This window comes from Budorcas taxicolor, chromosome 23 (genome assembly GCF_023091745.1).
Source record: "Budorcas taxicolor isolate Tak-1 chromosome 23, Takin1.1, whole genome shotgun sequence".
Taxonomy (NCBI): Eukaryota; Metazoa; Chordata; class Mammalia; order Artiodactyla; family Bovidae; genus Budorcas; species Budorcas taxicolor.
The window spans coordinates 9,045,527-9,060,275 of NC_068932.1; the positions used below are offsets into that span (position 1 = coordinate 9,045,527).

The 14,749-nt window shown below is 42.0% G+C and overlaps 1 protein-coding gene across 3 annotated transcripts in view; it reads right to left on the bottom strand.

Moving 5' to 3' along the window:
• SGMS1 (sphingomyelin synthase 1) overlaps positions 1-14,749 on the bottom strand; it is a 335,579-nt gene that overhangs the window by 286,798 nt on the left and 34,032 nt on the right. The window lies entirely within an intron of this gene.

Below are 14,749 nucleotides of genomic sequence, written 5' to 3' on the forward strand. Positions count from 1 at the left end.
AACTGGAGCCGATTATACAGAGTGAAGTAAGCCAGAAAGAAAAACACCAATACAGTATACTAACACATATATATGGAATTTAGAAAGATGGTAATGATAACCCTGTATGTGAGACAGCAAAAGAGACACAGATGTATAGAACGGACTTTTGGACTCTGAGGGAGAGGGAGAGGGTGGGATGATTTGGGAGAATGGCACTGAAACATGCATACTATCATATAAGAAGCAAATCACCAGTCTATGTTCGATGCAGGATACAGGATGCTTGGGGCTGGTGCACAGGGATGATCCAGAGGGATGATATGGGGTGGGAGGTGGGAGGGGGGTTCATGTTTGGGAACTCATGTACACCCGTGGCAGATTCATGTCAATGTATGGCAAAACCAATACAATATTGTAAAGTAAAATAAAGTAAAAATAAAAAATTTTTTAATAAAAAATAAAGACATCAAAAAACATTAAATATATTAATATATTTACAATTAGTACTAAATATATATGTAAAATCTCATTTAATCCTTAAAATAACCTTGAAGCAAACAACATCCCCATCTTAAAAGATGAGGAAATCGGGATTTAGGAAGGTTAGGTAACTTTCCCAGGGGCACAGCCAAGACGTTAGGATACACACACAGATCAGTTTCATCTAATTCAAAATTTGGGCCCTTATACACCATATCATCAAAGAAGGTTCCAACAGCTCCCAAGTGGGAGACAGTAACCCCACCAACACAACCACCTAACTTGGATCAGCCCCAATTTCTGATCAGAGATACCCCACAGAAAGGTGGGTGATAGATGAGCTGAAGCAGCTCACTCTGCAGATGAGACCCAATTTCGTTCAACAGAAGCACAGCCAGTTCATCCTCGTCATGGACCCAACAGAAAATCTCTCAAACAAGTTTATAACCGTGGCCTCCACAAAAGGCATCAAATCTGGGTCTTACGTGAAAAGCCAGCAACCTCGGAAACCCCTCACCAAGTATCTGATCTTAGAGCCTCTTTAGACACCCTTGACTCCTCAGTCCTCCCAGCAGCCTCTACACTGTAGCTGGAGGAACACACTCCCTTCAGCAAAACAGCCATAAATGCCACTCTTTCTTCTCATCCTCCTGCAAGAGCTGGGGGAGTCCCACAATGGATAGAATATTTCATTCACACTGTTTGAAGAACAATTTTTCCCATAGAGAAACTGGGTAGTTAAAATTATCAACCAGATGAGGTTGAGAATAGGCCCCAGATGAGGGCCTATTCATGCAATCTCAAGTCACAAATGACAAAACTATAGTCCATCTCATAATTTTTTTCAATCACAAAATTATTTATCTTATAAATTTAACCCTTCATTTCTTTTTTCCACTTTATTTTTTTAATTGAAGTATGTTTGCTTTATAGAATTTTGTGAATTTCTGTCATACATCAACAAGAATGAGCCATAGGTACACTCATGTCCCCTCCCTCCCAAGCCTCCCTTTCTGATATTATACATCACACTATAATGTATGTATGCGATCAACCTCTGCCAACAGAAGTTTGTTGAAGAATACAAACCATAACTATCACATACTAAGTGCCAACATCATGTTGGTGACAGAACAGAATTTTAATAATAAAATGTCACAGGGGATATAATAGAAATCACTTGGAAGCCACACATATTTGGTTCTTCCTTGATTCTTTATTCAGGAATCTATAAATACTGCACAGAGCTGGGATTTTAAGCGCTGGGAGTGAAATAGCTCTAGCAAGATCAGAAACTGGCAGAGTCTGCAAAGAACAGTCATAGTTCTCCTTTTAATTTAAAGAAAAACAAAAAAGGTTTGTTTTCCATTGCTGACCCTCAGAATGTAGAAAATAGAAAACCCAGGCTGCCTCAATTAAGCTGAGAGTAACCAAGGAAATATTCTGCTCGTGCCTGGGGTAGAGCTTAAAAGTGGAAGTGTGACAGAGGCAGCAATGCTGATAATCAACCAGGATGACAACACGCATAAACCTCAGGCTGGGCACTGAGCAGCTAACCTGTCATCACCTGCAAGACTCCCTCTTGCACTAAGAACTCTAGCCTCTGCCTGTGAAGTAAAAGACACGGTGCCAGGAGGTCATGTTGCTACAGTATATATTAAGGGGCAAGGAGACCGAAGTATATATAGAGAGAGAAGTAGCTAGTTTAACAAAACGGGTCCCTTCCTAACTGACAAGAATTCATAATTTATTTCTATTTGCTTGTTTAAAAAAACACAGCAACCAACCAGGCATCTCTACCATCCTGTGCTCCTTTTCATTTTAATTCAGCCTCAAGACAATAACTAAAATTACCCCTAGATTGTTAGTAGCTTTAATAATCAGAGTAACGGACTTCCTAAACTTAGGAAACATATGAATCTGATTTCCCCAAAGGTTTGTAGAGTAATAAAAGGCCAGTGCTTTTAAGTAGAAAGCAATTTCTCGGTTTTGCACACAGCCCAGCACGAAAAGAAGGCTCTTGGGCAAGCTTCCACAGCAATCAGCATGGAAGCAGAGATGTTTTCTTTTCCTTTCCCAGTGGTGAAGTTAGAGCTATTGAAGAGCTGCTGTGTGCCGAGCTGCAAGCCTTCTGAAAGGAACTGTTATCTAATCACCACCAGGCCAGGCACTACCATCTCAGTTATCACCGGGTGACCAAGCCATTCCTCTGAGGGGCTGTGTTCCAACGAGCGGGAAAGAAGCACGGGTATTTGACACAGGACACACCCAACACTCAGGGAGGAGAGAAAGCCACTGGACGTATCACCACAAGGGGCACAGCAGGAAATAACCCAGTAACCCAAGGTCAGTTAGTTGGCTTATATTAAAAGAACCACACCACACTCCAAAAACCGCTTGATTTTAGCAGAGACCTGCTATCAGAATAAAGGTTAGTTTTTTACCTACTCTCTGATGATCTGAGTTTGAATGCTTTGTTGAAGCATCAAACACAAACACTGCCTCACTCTCCATGCTGTACTTATGTCCCATCTCTCTGGCCTGCGGCAGTGCCCTTTGTGGGTGGTCAAGGACAAATGGCATTAAAGCCTATTTATTGGGCTTTTCATGTAAGAAGGCTTAATGTGTCAGCTGCATTTTAATCTAAGGATTAGATGCTTACCCTCGGAAAATTCCTGTTAGAAACATCAATAAGGATTTTTTTTAAGGATTGTTTTTTTATCTTAAGGCCCAATTATGTATAAATTTATTGGTATTTTACATCTGAAATAAAAGCCTTTAACCAAGAAAATGAAGCAGCTGCTGCAATGTTAACAAGAAAGCCAAGATCTCTACTGAAGCAATCTAAATATATATCACGCCTTAAAAATAAAAGAACACCAGCTAAGACTCACCGCTGCAGGTATGTGTCTGACCAAATAACCGATGCTATAAATCCTGCCCTGCAGTTGTCTTAAGACTTCCATACTGACTTCTGGTTAAAGACTATGGACAGACACACATATTTAGTTCCTCTCTCTCCTAAACTCCCAATACAAACATTTATTGCTTTTCAAAGGTATAAACCCACAAGGACAGAGATAACAAGAGAGATTTAAATTTTAAACTTTTTAAAGCTAGGAATCAATTGGATAATGGCAACTGATTTTGCAGACCCAAAGAAGCCATATCTTCCAATGTGTGAAGCCCCATTCTTACAGATGGGTTTCCCCGATGGCTCAGCCGGTAAAGAATCCACTGGCAAGGCACAAGACACAGGAGACATGGGTTCGATCCCCCGGAGAAGGAAATGGCTACCCACTCCAGTATTTTTGCCCAGGAAATCCCATGAACAGGGGAGCCTGGAGAGCTACAGTCCATGGGGTTGCAAAGAGTCAGACACGATTGCGTGACTGAGCATGAATGAAAGAATTCTTAACCTTGAACTTGCACTCAGGAGTCACCAGGAACGGAGAGAAAGTCTCTAACATGAAAGACAGAAACAAACGGGGGAGAAAAGGAATTTGACACAAATGAGGTGCGCGCACACACACACACACACACACACACACAACTTTAAAAAAGAAAAAAACAAAGCATAATTAATCTCCTAGGAAAACTAAGAGAATAGCTGAGAGAAGAATGAGTAATAGTCACTCAGTCATGTCCGACTCGTTATGACCCCTTGGACTATAGCTTGCCAGGCTCTTCTGTCTATGGAATTCTCCAGGCAAGAATACTGGATTGTGTTGCCATTAAGACTCTATCAAATAGAAGCACCAGAGAACAACAAACCAAAAGAAGAGAGAGAGAGCTGTCAGAAAACAAAAACATAACAAACAGAAAAAATTTAATAGACTAGAAAGTAAAGTTAAGGAAATATTTTAAGACAACACCTTAAAAACAGAGGTGGGAAAGAAAAGATCACAGCACAGGACAAGTCAGTCAACATCTAACAGGAATTCTAGAAGGAAAGAATAGAGAAAATAGAGGGGGACGTCAATAATGACAGACTTCAAGAAAATTCCTAAAATGAAAGAGGTGAGTTTCCAGCCTGAAAATGCCTATTCGGATCTCAGTACAATAAACAAAAATGGACCGTCCCCACCAAGGAATATTATATGACATTTCAGAACACTGACGATAAAGAGAAGAACTAGAAGTCCAAGAGAAAGTCAGAAAGATTGGTCGCCTGCCCAGGACTGGGACTTAGACTCCCTTAGACTTCTCACCACTAGCACTGGAAGTCAGAAGGTAATGAGAAATCCCTCACTATTCTGCGGTTCAGAGACTTCCAGTCTGGAAGTCTACACCAGCCAGTGCGTGTGCGTGCATGCTAAGTCACTTCAGTCCTGTCCAACTCTGCAACTCTATGGACTGTAGTCCGCCAGGCTCCTGGGTCCATGGATTCTCCATGCAAGAATACTGGAGTGGGTTGCCATGTCCTCCTCCAGGGGATCTTCTTAACCCAGGAATCAAACCCGCATCTCTTATGTCTCCTGCATTGGCAGGTGGACACCAGCCAGTCTGTATATTAAACATAAATGTGATGCTCTCAGACCTAAAACAACTCACAGACTTACCTCCTGGGTAACCTGTGTGGAAGATTCTAGAGCATGTGGTTTGCAAAAATAGGGGAATAAACCAAGAAAGAAGAGAAAATGGAGTGAGAAAAACAGGGAGGCCCAAACAGAAGTAAGATAAGAGAAATCCCCAGAACGCTGTTGAAGGAAAAGTCCATCTCAAGGCATGGTGCACAACAGGCCTGGAGAGGAAGCAGTCTAGATGGGGGCAGGGCCTAAGACTTCAGGCGAGAGAGTGTCAATAAGATAAAGTTGATAAAATACCCTAAGATATTGGAAGAGATTCACATGGAAGGCTCTTTGTGCCTCACTTAGTGAGAAATGCACAAAAATTTAAAAAACAAGACAATTATTAAATCCAAGAAAAAAGTGTGTGCAGGAAAGAAGGCAATCAAACCAGACCATACGGCATATCTGTGAATGCTGTTTACACAGTAGAAGATAACACCAAATAAACTGGGGGTGGAGGGGGAGCAAGAACATAAAGGGGTAAGAGGTCTTGCACGGATCCTTTAAAAGTCAAGCTTGCATAACTTTAATAAAACAAAAGCTAAACTTTAAAAATCTGGAGAAGGAAATAGCAACCCACTCCAGCAGCAGCAGCAGCCAGTATTCTTGCCTGGGAAATCCCAGGGACAGTGGAGCCCGGGGGGCTATAATCCACTGGGTCGCAAAGGAGTCGGACGTGACAGAGCAACTAAAAAACAATAAAACTTTTAAAAGAGACATCTAATATTTCATTACAGATGTTAATATTTCATTAGTACACCACCTGACAGCTTATATAAAATGTCTAATCATTTAACGTTTACCAAACTCTGCAAGTGAGGTTACCTCCTTTATACAGAGGAGAGAACTACCACAAGGAAGTTAAGCAGCTTGATGACAGCGACCCAGAATAACAGGGGCAGAGGCAGAACTGGGCAGAGGGTAGCATGCAGAGGGTGTATCTGATAGTCACAGTATGAGCGACTGAACCACAAATGAACTGTACATTCAACAAAGGTTACGCTGGTGAAGTTTATGTTTTTTATAACTTAAGGAAAAGAATTACACAGACAGCTCATCAAAACATTGATGGCTAGACGCCACCCCTAGAGTTTCAACTCAGTAGGTGTGGGTGGGACCTACGAAGTTCTACTAAGAAGTGACCAGGTGAGGCTAATGCTACTGTTCTGGGGACAACGTTTTAAGAACCACTGCTCAGGTTCAAAGGTTCTCAGTCCTGAGTGCGCAGCACTTTCACCCAAGACCCCAGACCGAGTAAATAAAAACATTAGGAGAGGAAGTAGAACAATACCTGGACACGGAGGGCTCTTACAGCCCTAAGGGCGATTCCAACATGCAGGCAGTTGAGAGCCCCTGGCCTGGAGGCTAATAAGCAGTGCAGCAGATATGAGCCCTGCAAGGAGGCCTGGGGCTACTCAGCCACATCCTGGCTGTGCCTCCATTTCATCATCTATAAAATAATAGTTATGGAGTTGTTGAGACTATTAAACAGAATAATCAACAAAAGAACTCAGGGCAGTACCCATCATACAGTGAACAATAACGTTATTATTTTTGTTGTTGACTTACAGGAAACAAGGTTGCCCCTGATTTTTCAGCTATGAAATGGGTCAGGTTAAAGACAATGAAGAATCTATTAGTATTCAATCCCAGGCCACTAAGCAAGACGAAACGTTCCCAAGGACCTAAGAACAAAGTAAGGGGGATTAAATCTAAGAACTTTGTATGATTCCCACAAGCATTTGGCAAACCAAGGGTCATTTCTATAGAATTACTAGCTAATCCCTTTACTCTCTGAATAGGTGGTGTTATCTGGAGTGTAATGGTAAAAAGCAGGTGTTAGAATCAATACTCAAAACACCACCCCTTATTAAAGAAACAACATAATGCAGTGAGTTCACACAGAAGGTAATGGAGGACTCAGAAGAAACTCCTGGAGACGTCTACATGGTAAACGAGTTCTTGTCAAGAGAAACTGAAAATGAAGACAAAGGCACAGTTCAAAGAGGTTTGTTCATTCAAGAAATATCTGAGTGCCTCCCACATACCAGGCACAACAACAGCGGGGGAGGACACGTCACTCACTGCAGGGCAGAGTCTGTCTTGCGGGGAAGTCTGCCCATGTGGGTCTGCCCATGAAGCAAGCTTGGGGAATGCTGAATTGCACCCTTTTTCCTCAAAAGCGCTGTAGGGAGAGGAAAACTTATGGTTTCTGCTAATTTGTTTCTTGCATGCGTAGCTGCATATTGGGGTTAGGGTGGGTCAGTTATAGGTCATCCACAGTGACACAGTGTCTTGAGTCCACAGTCAGTACAAAGAAATCATTGTCTATATCCTCAGAAAGCAACATGATCCTCCAGTGTCTGGGTCATGCCAAAGCTGAGTCCCCAGGGCAAGGCCTCCTGCATTAAGTCATCTGAGTAATTTCCCCACAAAACCTCACTGTTAAGGGAAAGCATTCTTAATGAAGAAAATGGTTTCTTCTTCTAGACAGAAATGGTTAAAGGCCTTGGAAGCAGTCTAGGGGTGGTCAGAGCCTCTGTCGGAAGTTACATCCTCACACCATACTGATGGGTTCAAATCACCTCCCAACCACACAAGTGGTTCCTCTAAAGCTCAGAATTATATGCTCTCGTGTGCTCAGTTGTGGCTGACCCTTTTGTGACTCCACGGACTGTAGCCCGCCAGGCTCCTCTGTCCATGGGATTTCCCAGGCAAGAATACGGGAGTGGGTTGCCATTTCCTCCTCCAGGGCATCTTCCTGACCCAGAGACTGAACCTGTGAACCCTGCGTCTCCTGCATTTGCAGGCGGATTCATTACCACTGAGCCACCTGGGAAGCCCAAAAGCTTAGAATTACTGGATCTGATTAAGCAATCAGCAAACATTTCCCAAATGAGTGCCAACTCTGGATACGGCTAATTGTGCCAAGCTTGCACCCACCAGAATGAAACAATGCCAGTACGAATGTCCCCTAAATATCCCTGGGGGCACTCTATACCTGAGAAGCTAAAGATCGGCTTGCAAATAGAATATGTAACACCACCCTGCTTGTACCTGTAGATACTTCCAAACAGCAGGCTTACTCTAGAAGTTCTTACCTCACTGCCTCTTTGACTTATTATTAATCCAAATGCACCACAATCATTACACAGAGGTGACTGTGCAGCTCAGGACGCAGCCAGGATGCCTGACTGCTGCTGGTGCTTCCCCCATAGGCCATGTGACTCGACTTCTGCAAGCCCACCCGTCAGTCTGCTGGCAAGTTTGTCTCAAAGATCAACGAGAAAAGCAAGAGACAGAGGGCCAGCCTGCATCGGGTAATATTCTAAATGCCCCACAAATACCCATTAATTTAATCCTTCCCAGAACCCTATACGGTGGATACCTTTACTCCACACTGCACAGTTGAAAAGACTAGGGCAAAGAGAGAGTAAGTATTTGTCAAAATCTTATGTGGCTAATAATTGACCCCATGCAGTCTGGCCCCAGGATCCATGTTCTTAATCATTTCTTTATCCTGCTTCCCTGACACTTCTTTCAGGTCAAACAAGAGAATACACCCATATATTTATGGCTGATTCACGTTGTTGTATATATGGCAGAAACCAACACAGCACTGTAAAGCAAGTATCCTCCAATTAAAAAATTTTTAAAAACAGAATATACCTGAATGGTTTGCTTTGCAAACCATAAAAAGATACAATTATTATTATGATTATTACTATTATTATTTTGCCTCCCAGCATCCACTGACCCTCCCTGATTTCTATAGTTCTGGTAATGACATTTTCCACTGTCATTAATGCTTCATCTTCAGCTGAAGAGGTGCTGATCTCAGACGCTAGGTGTGAAGCACATGACCCGGGCAATCCAACCAGGAGAGGCCAGTGTCCCTACCCACAGGGACCGGGCTAGTGCTAAGCACCAGGCCAAGAGTATTGCCCCTGCAGTGTCTTATTGTCCCTGTCATGACGGCGCCTGAAGATGCTGGAGGTCTCACCTGTAGCCCAAGAACATTCAGCCAAGAACGAGCCTCCCTCCTGACATTGCCTCCCTCCTGACATTGTCTGGATCCCCAGTCTAGTGCTTCCTGAAGCCAGATTCATCTCAAGGCTTTCAACTGCCTGAACCAATCAATTTTTTTTTACTTAAGATAGTTTGAACTGGGTTTTCTGTTACTTTAACCAAGAGAATCATCCTGATCTCTTTCTAAAACATGTTTCATTCTATCAAGCTATATTCAGCAACACTTCAGTCCTTTCCTGCTCTGAAAATAAAACTTGAGAGACTGAGAATGTAAATTTTAATTAGCTAGCCTTGACAAATTAAACACTCCTGAAGCTGGAGTTCCTGACAAAATAACTCCATATTATGTAGAATAGAAGATCCAGGGTTTTTTTGGTTTTTTTTTTTTAGTGCCATATTTCAAGTGACTTGGCCTATCATCAAATTTGTTTCATAAAAATTTATTTTTAACTAAAACAATTAACTCTGGAGTTTCCAGCTCTGTAAGGAGAATAACTGTGATATTTCTTTCTTCTTGGTCTTCTGATTTTTCAGTTACCCCTAAATCCAAACCATTACAAAAAACTACTAAAATGAAGAACAGGGTTGATTTTTTAAAAACATTTTAAACACAACAGAAAGTTATGTATGGGTATACATCATTTCTTCCTTGTAAAGAAGAGAAATGAAACCTTAGCCTTATTTATTGATTTTGGTAACAGAAGAAACCAGTATGGAGTTTTAATCACATTCATGAAATTATTCATTGCACCAGTTAACATTCCTTCCCTATAGTTCCTTCAGACAAATTCTTATAATTAGATTTCAGAGGAAAGCACCATTGGTCACCCAAATCACACATGCTACCTCACATCAGATGGCCCCTAAGACAATGAGTAGACACTGTCAGGACACTGTGCATTTTCTTTTGATTAGTTCAGTTCAGTTTGGTCGCTCAGTCGTGTCCGACTCTTTGCGACCCCATGAATTGCAGCATGCCAGGTCTCCCTGTCCATCACCAACTCCCGGAGTTCACTCAAACTTAGTACACATAGCTAAATAACTATGTGTTACAGCTGGATAACAGGTCAGTCACCTGTGCAAGTATCTGCCCATAAAACATACATGAGCATATATGAAAACACTAATTCAGTGAAAATGATGTTAAAAACCAGATTCACATTCCTCGGGCTTCCTTGACAGTTCAGTTGGTAAACAATCTGCCCGCAATGCAGGAGACCCTGGTTCGATTCCTGGGTCAGGAATATCCCCTGGAGAAGGAACAGGCTACCCACTGCAGTATTCTTGGGCTTCCCTTGTGATTTAGCTGGTAAAGAATCCACCCACAGTGTGGGAGACCTGGGTTCAATCCCTGGATTGGGAAGATGCTCTGGAGAAGGGAATGGCTACCCACTCCAGTATTCTGGCCTGGAAAATTCCATGGACTATATAGTCCATGGGGTCTCAAGAGTCGGACACGACTGAGTGACTTTCACTTTTCACATTCCCTGGAGAAAATTTTTAAGTATTTCCCTCTTTTCTGTGTTCATTGCATCACCTTCTATGTGTGCCAGTGTGCCAAGTCGTTTTAGTCATGTCCAACTCTCTGTGAACCCATGGACCACAGACCACCAGGCTCCCCTGTCCATGGAATTCTCTAGGCAAGAATACTGGAATGCGATGCCATGACCTCCTCCAGGGCATCTTCCCGAGCCAGAGATCGAACCCAGGTCTCTTAAGCCTCCATGTTGGCAGGCATATTCTATACCACTAGCACCACCTGCTCCTATTAAGAAGAGACAAATTTAACAGTCTCGAATAAACAAATAGATAAGCATACCAACAAAGACAGATTAATCTGTTTAACTACATTCCAAACTTTATTACCCTGTATGTGGTTCTTCCCTTTGAGGTTTATTTTTTATTATTATCATTACCTAAGATTGAAGGTTGGCTTGGCTTGCTTTGGGGAGCTCTTCAAAGCTCACAGCCCTATGCAGACAGTCTGCTTTCACACCATCTTTGTTATCACATGTAAACAAGTAGGATCTTTAAATACATAATTGCTTATATGATGTCAAACTACATACTTTTTTAAAATGGAGTTAACCATTAGTTTACATAGAATGTGTTCATCAAATGTATAAAGTTAGCAAAAATAGCCAACACATTAATTTAAAATTGAGGATTTAGTAAAGCTATTTCCATAATACATTTTTTTTTTCCACAAAAAGCACAATCCTACAATGGAATTTTAAATTCATAGGGGTTTCTATAAAGTCCACAGGGCCCAGAATCATATCTATCACCATTTTACACCTGGCATACAATAGGCACTTTGCAAGTATATTGTATGTTGCATAAATAAATGAATCCATAAAGGCATTAAAGGACTTCCCTGGTGGTCCAATGGTTAAGAATCCATCTTCCAGTGCAAGGGACATGGGCTTGATCCCTGGTGGGGAAATTAAGATTCCCACATGCCACGGGGCAACTGAGCCCTCGAGCCACAAATAGAGAAGGCCCTGTGCAACTAGAGAAAGTCCACTCAGGAGCCTGCATGCTGCAGTGAAGACCCAGTGCCACCAAAATAAAAAATAAACGAATAAAGACTATTTCACACCTCTGCACACGTGCTAAGTTGCTTCGGCCGTGTCTGACTCTTTGCAGCCCTATGGACTGTAGCCCACCAGGCTCGTCTTGTCCACAGGATTCTCTAGGCAAGAATGCTGAAATGGGTTGCTGTTTCCTTCTCCAGGGGACCTTCCAGATCTAGGGCTCGAACCCACGTACGCCTCTTCTGTCTCCTGCCCTGGCAGGCAGGCTTTTACCACTAGTGCCACCGGGGAAGCCTAGAGAGGTTACTGTTACTGTGTTCTTGCTTTGATGAAGTAAAGCAGAAGGTGGCAAACTTTTATGCAAAGGGCCAGATGGTAAACATCCCAGCCATTGTGGGCCACATGGTCACTGCTGCAGATATTCCAATCTCTTTCACAACGATTCAATTTTGCTGTTGTAACACAAAAATGGTCATAGACAATATGTTCACAAATGAGCATGATTGTGCTGTGTTCAAATAAAACTTTATCTATAAAAACAGAATTTGGCTAGAAAATCATTCAAATCGCATGAGAACCACTTCCTTACAGTGAACACTCTATTTCTAAAGGCTGGACATTGGTGGACTTGCTAAATTCAGCCAGACATGTTTTGTTGGGTCAAAAATTGGGCAGGGCATATATAATCATTCCTCATAGCTCCATCACTCCTTACTGAGCAACCCTGCTCCCTATTAATTTCCATCATGATGTAAGCCAGTCCCATGCAAGCCTCTGAGTTTACATCCTAAACTTTATAGCACAACTGGTTTCCAGGAATGTGGCCCATATCCATAACTGTGAATCCATAACCACAACATAGGCTCCTCAAGAGCAAGCCCATGACTGTCAACTCTGCACGCTTCATCTATAATGTCAACATCCAATGGACTTCAAATACTTACTGACTGCCTAGTGTTTGATACAGTCATGGTCTCCTAGGAGGGGCTGCAGGAAAAGTTCTAATGGCTGACAAAAGGCTGGACAAAACACATGCCAATGGAGTGCAAAGAGAAAAGGGATGCAGTGAGTCACAGGAAAAAGAACAGGACTCATCACAGGCCTGAAACACCACTCTTTCCAACTGTGTCTCAACCTTGCATCTGCTCCCAGGATTTCTCCTTCACATCACAGCAAAGCCAGGTAGAGGTTGGACAACTCAGGACATCTCAACCATGACCACAATGAGGATAAAACCTTGGTTAAGGCTTCAGAGTGCCCTCCCCCAATCACCAGCAACTAACTGAAGGAATAAACTGCTGAATTCACAAATGGAATGCTCTCCAGCAATGAAAATGATCCATCTACAACTAAATGCAACAATATGCAGGTATCTCTGTCATGCATTGTTGACTGAAGAAGGTTGGACCCGGAAGAATACAATCTGCATTATATAATCATGTTATATCTCTCACACGCGCACACACACACACACACACACACAAAGAAAAACAAGCAAAACTAATTTATGCTCTTAGAAGTCAAGAGAGTAATTCCCCACCGAGTAGGTCATGTCCAGTATCAAGTGTCAAGAGGAGGCATGAGGCTGTGGTAAAAGTGTTATTTCTTGGTCTGGCTTCTGGTGACATAAGTGAGCTTAGTCTGAAAGCTGCATTGAACTATACACGTACATTATGCATATTTTCTTGCATATATGTTCTATTTCAATAAAAAGCTTAAAAAATAAAATAAAAACATGCCACCACTTGGAAGTGGTCCAGAGAGCCATATGAAGGCCCCACACAGAGCCCCATAAGGCTTCCCCTTCCATCATCCTTCAGAGCCTCTTGCCTCATATGGAGCCCCAACCATCCTTCTCATCATCTCAAAACATAACCAGACAGTGAGAAAGCCAACGAGATCATTCTGAGATATCTGTAATTCCAGTCTAAGCTCCTTCAAAATGTTAGTGCCCTTCAGAAACTTTACTGCTATCACTAACTTTCTGTTTTAAATGAGAAGTGAGAATATTAAAAAGGACTCCACCACTCTAAGTGGCTCGCTTAAATATACTTCTTTTAAAATAATGCTCTGAATAGTTAACTCCAGTTCATAAACATCTATGAAGAAATGCTTCAATACTCAGGGACTACTTGAAGAAGATACCATAAATGGAACGTAACTGAGATTAGAATGTAGAATAGCCAACAGCCACCTTGCAAGAATTACACAGAATTGTAATGAACAGTTGTGTAACTGGCCTTGATATAACTGTAATCAGAACAGAACACACATCTCTAAGAACGCAAGTAAAGTTTCAATGCAGGTAGTCAAATTACAGGGCTGGGAATCATTCTGACTCTGTCTAATGTTGATTTTACTACACTAACCTCAACTAGTACCTCAGTGGCATCACCGACTCGGTGGACATGAGTTTGAGCAGGCTGCAGGAGTTGGTGATGGATGGGGAAGTCTGGCGTGCTGCAGTCCATGGGATTGCAAAGAGTCGGACACAACTGAGCGACTGAACTGAAACTCAACTAGACATTACCACTCATGTTCTTTTCATATTCTCCTGTAAGTTTCGGTTTTCAAAAATCAGTTAAGACCTTTGATCACATTAAATCACAGAGACTGGTCTACATGTGAAGGCTGATTAGGAAGGAGGAAGAGCAGTAATCCAATCCCCTGATCTGAGAACAAACATCAGCCACAGTGGGGCAGACTGGCACGTTACCAGGAACAGAGAAAGCACAGGAATCCTCTGCTACACAGGGCACATGCAGAGTGCAAATTCCAATTCTTTATATTCAGATGTTTTTCATATCAAACAAATTCATATTACAGGTCTGCCCATTAAGCAAATCATTGCCTAAATGTAATTGTACTTAACTAAATGATTCTGCCATAGAGTTTATGCATGTTCTAAAATGCCTCTCAGGAGAGAATATCCTTAATTTTAGGAACTGCATCCCCAAGAATCTAGGATAAAAACATCATGATCTCTTCAACTTACTGTCACATGTTTCAGCAGGAAAATGTGGAAACCGGAACACACACACAATATGGCAAAATGCTAACATGTTAAATGTAGGTCGTGGACACACAAAACTTGCTGCTCATCCTTTAACTCTTCAGTAAGTTTGAAATATTTTGTAATAAAAAGACACA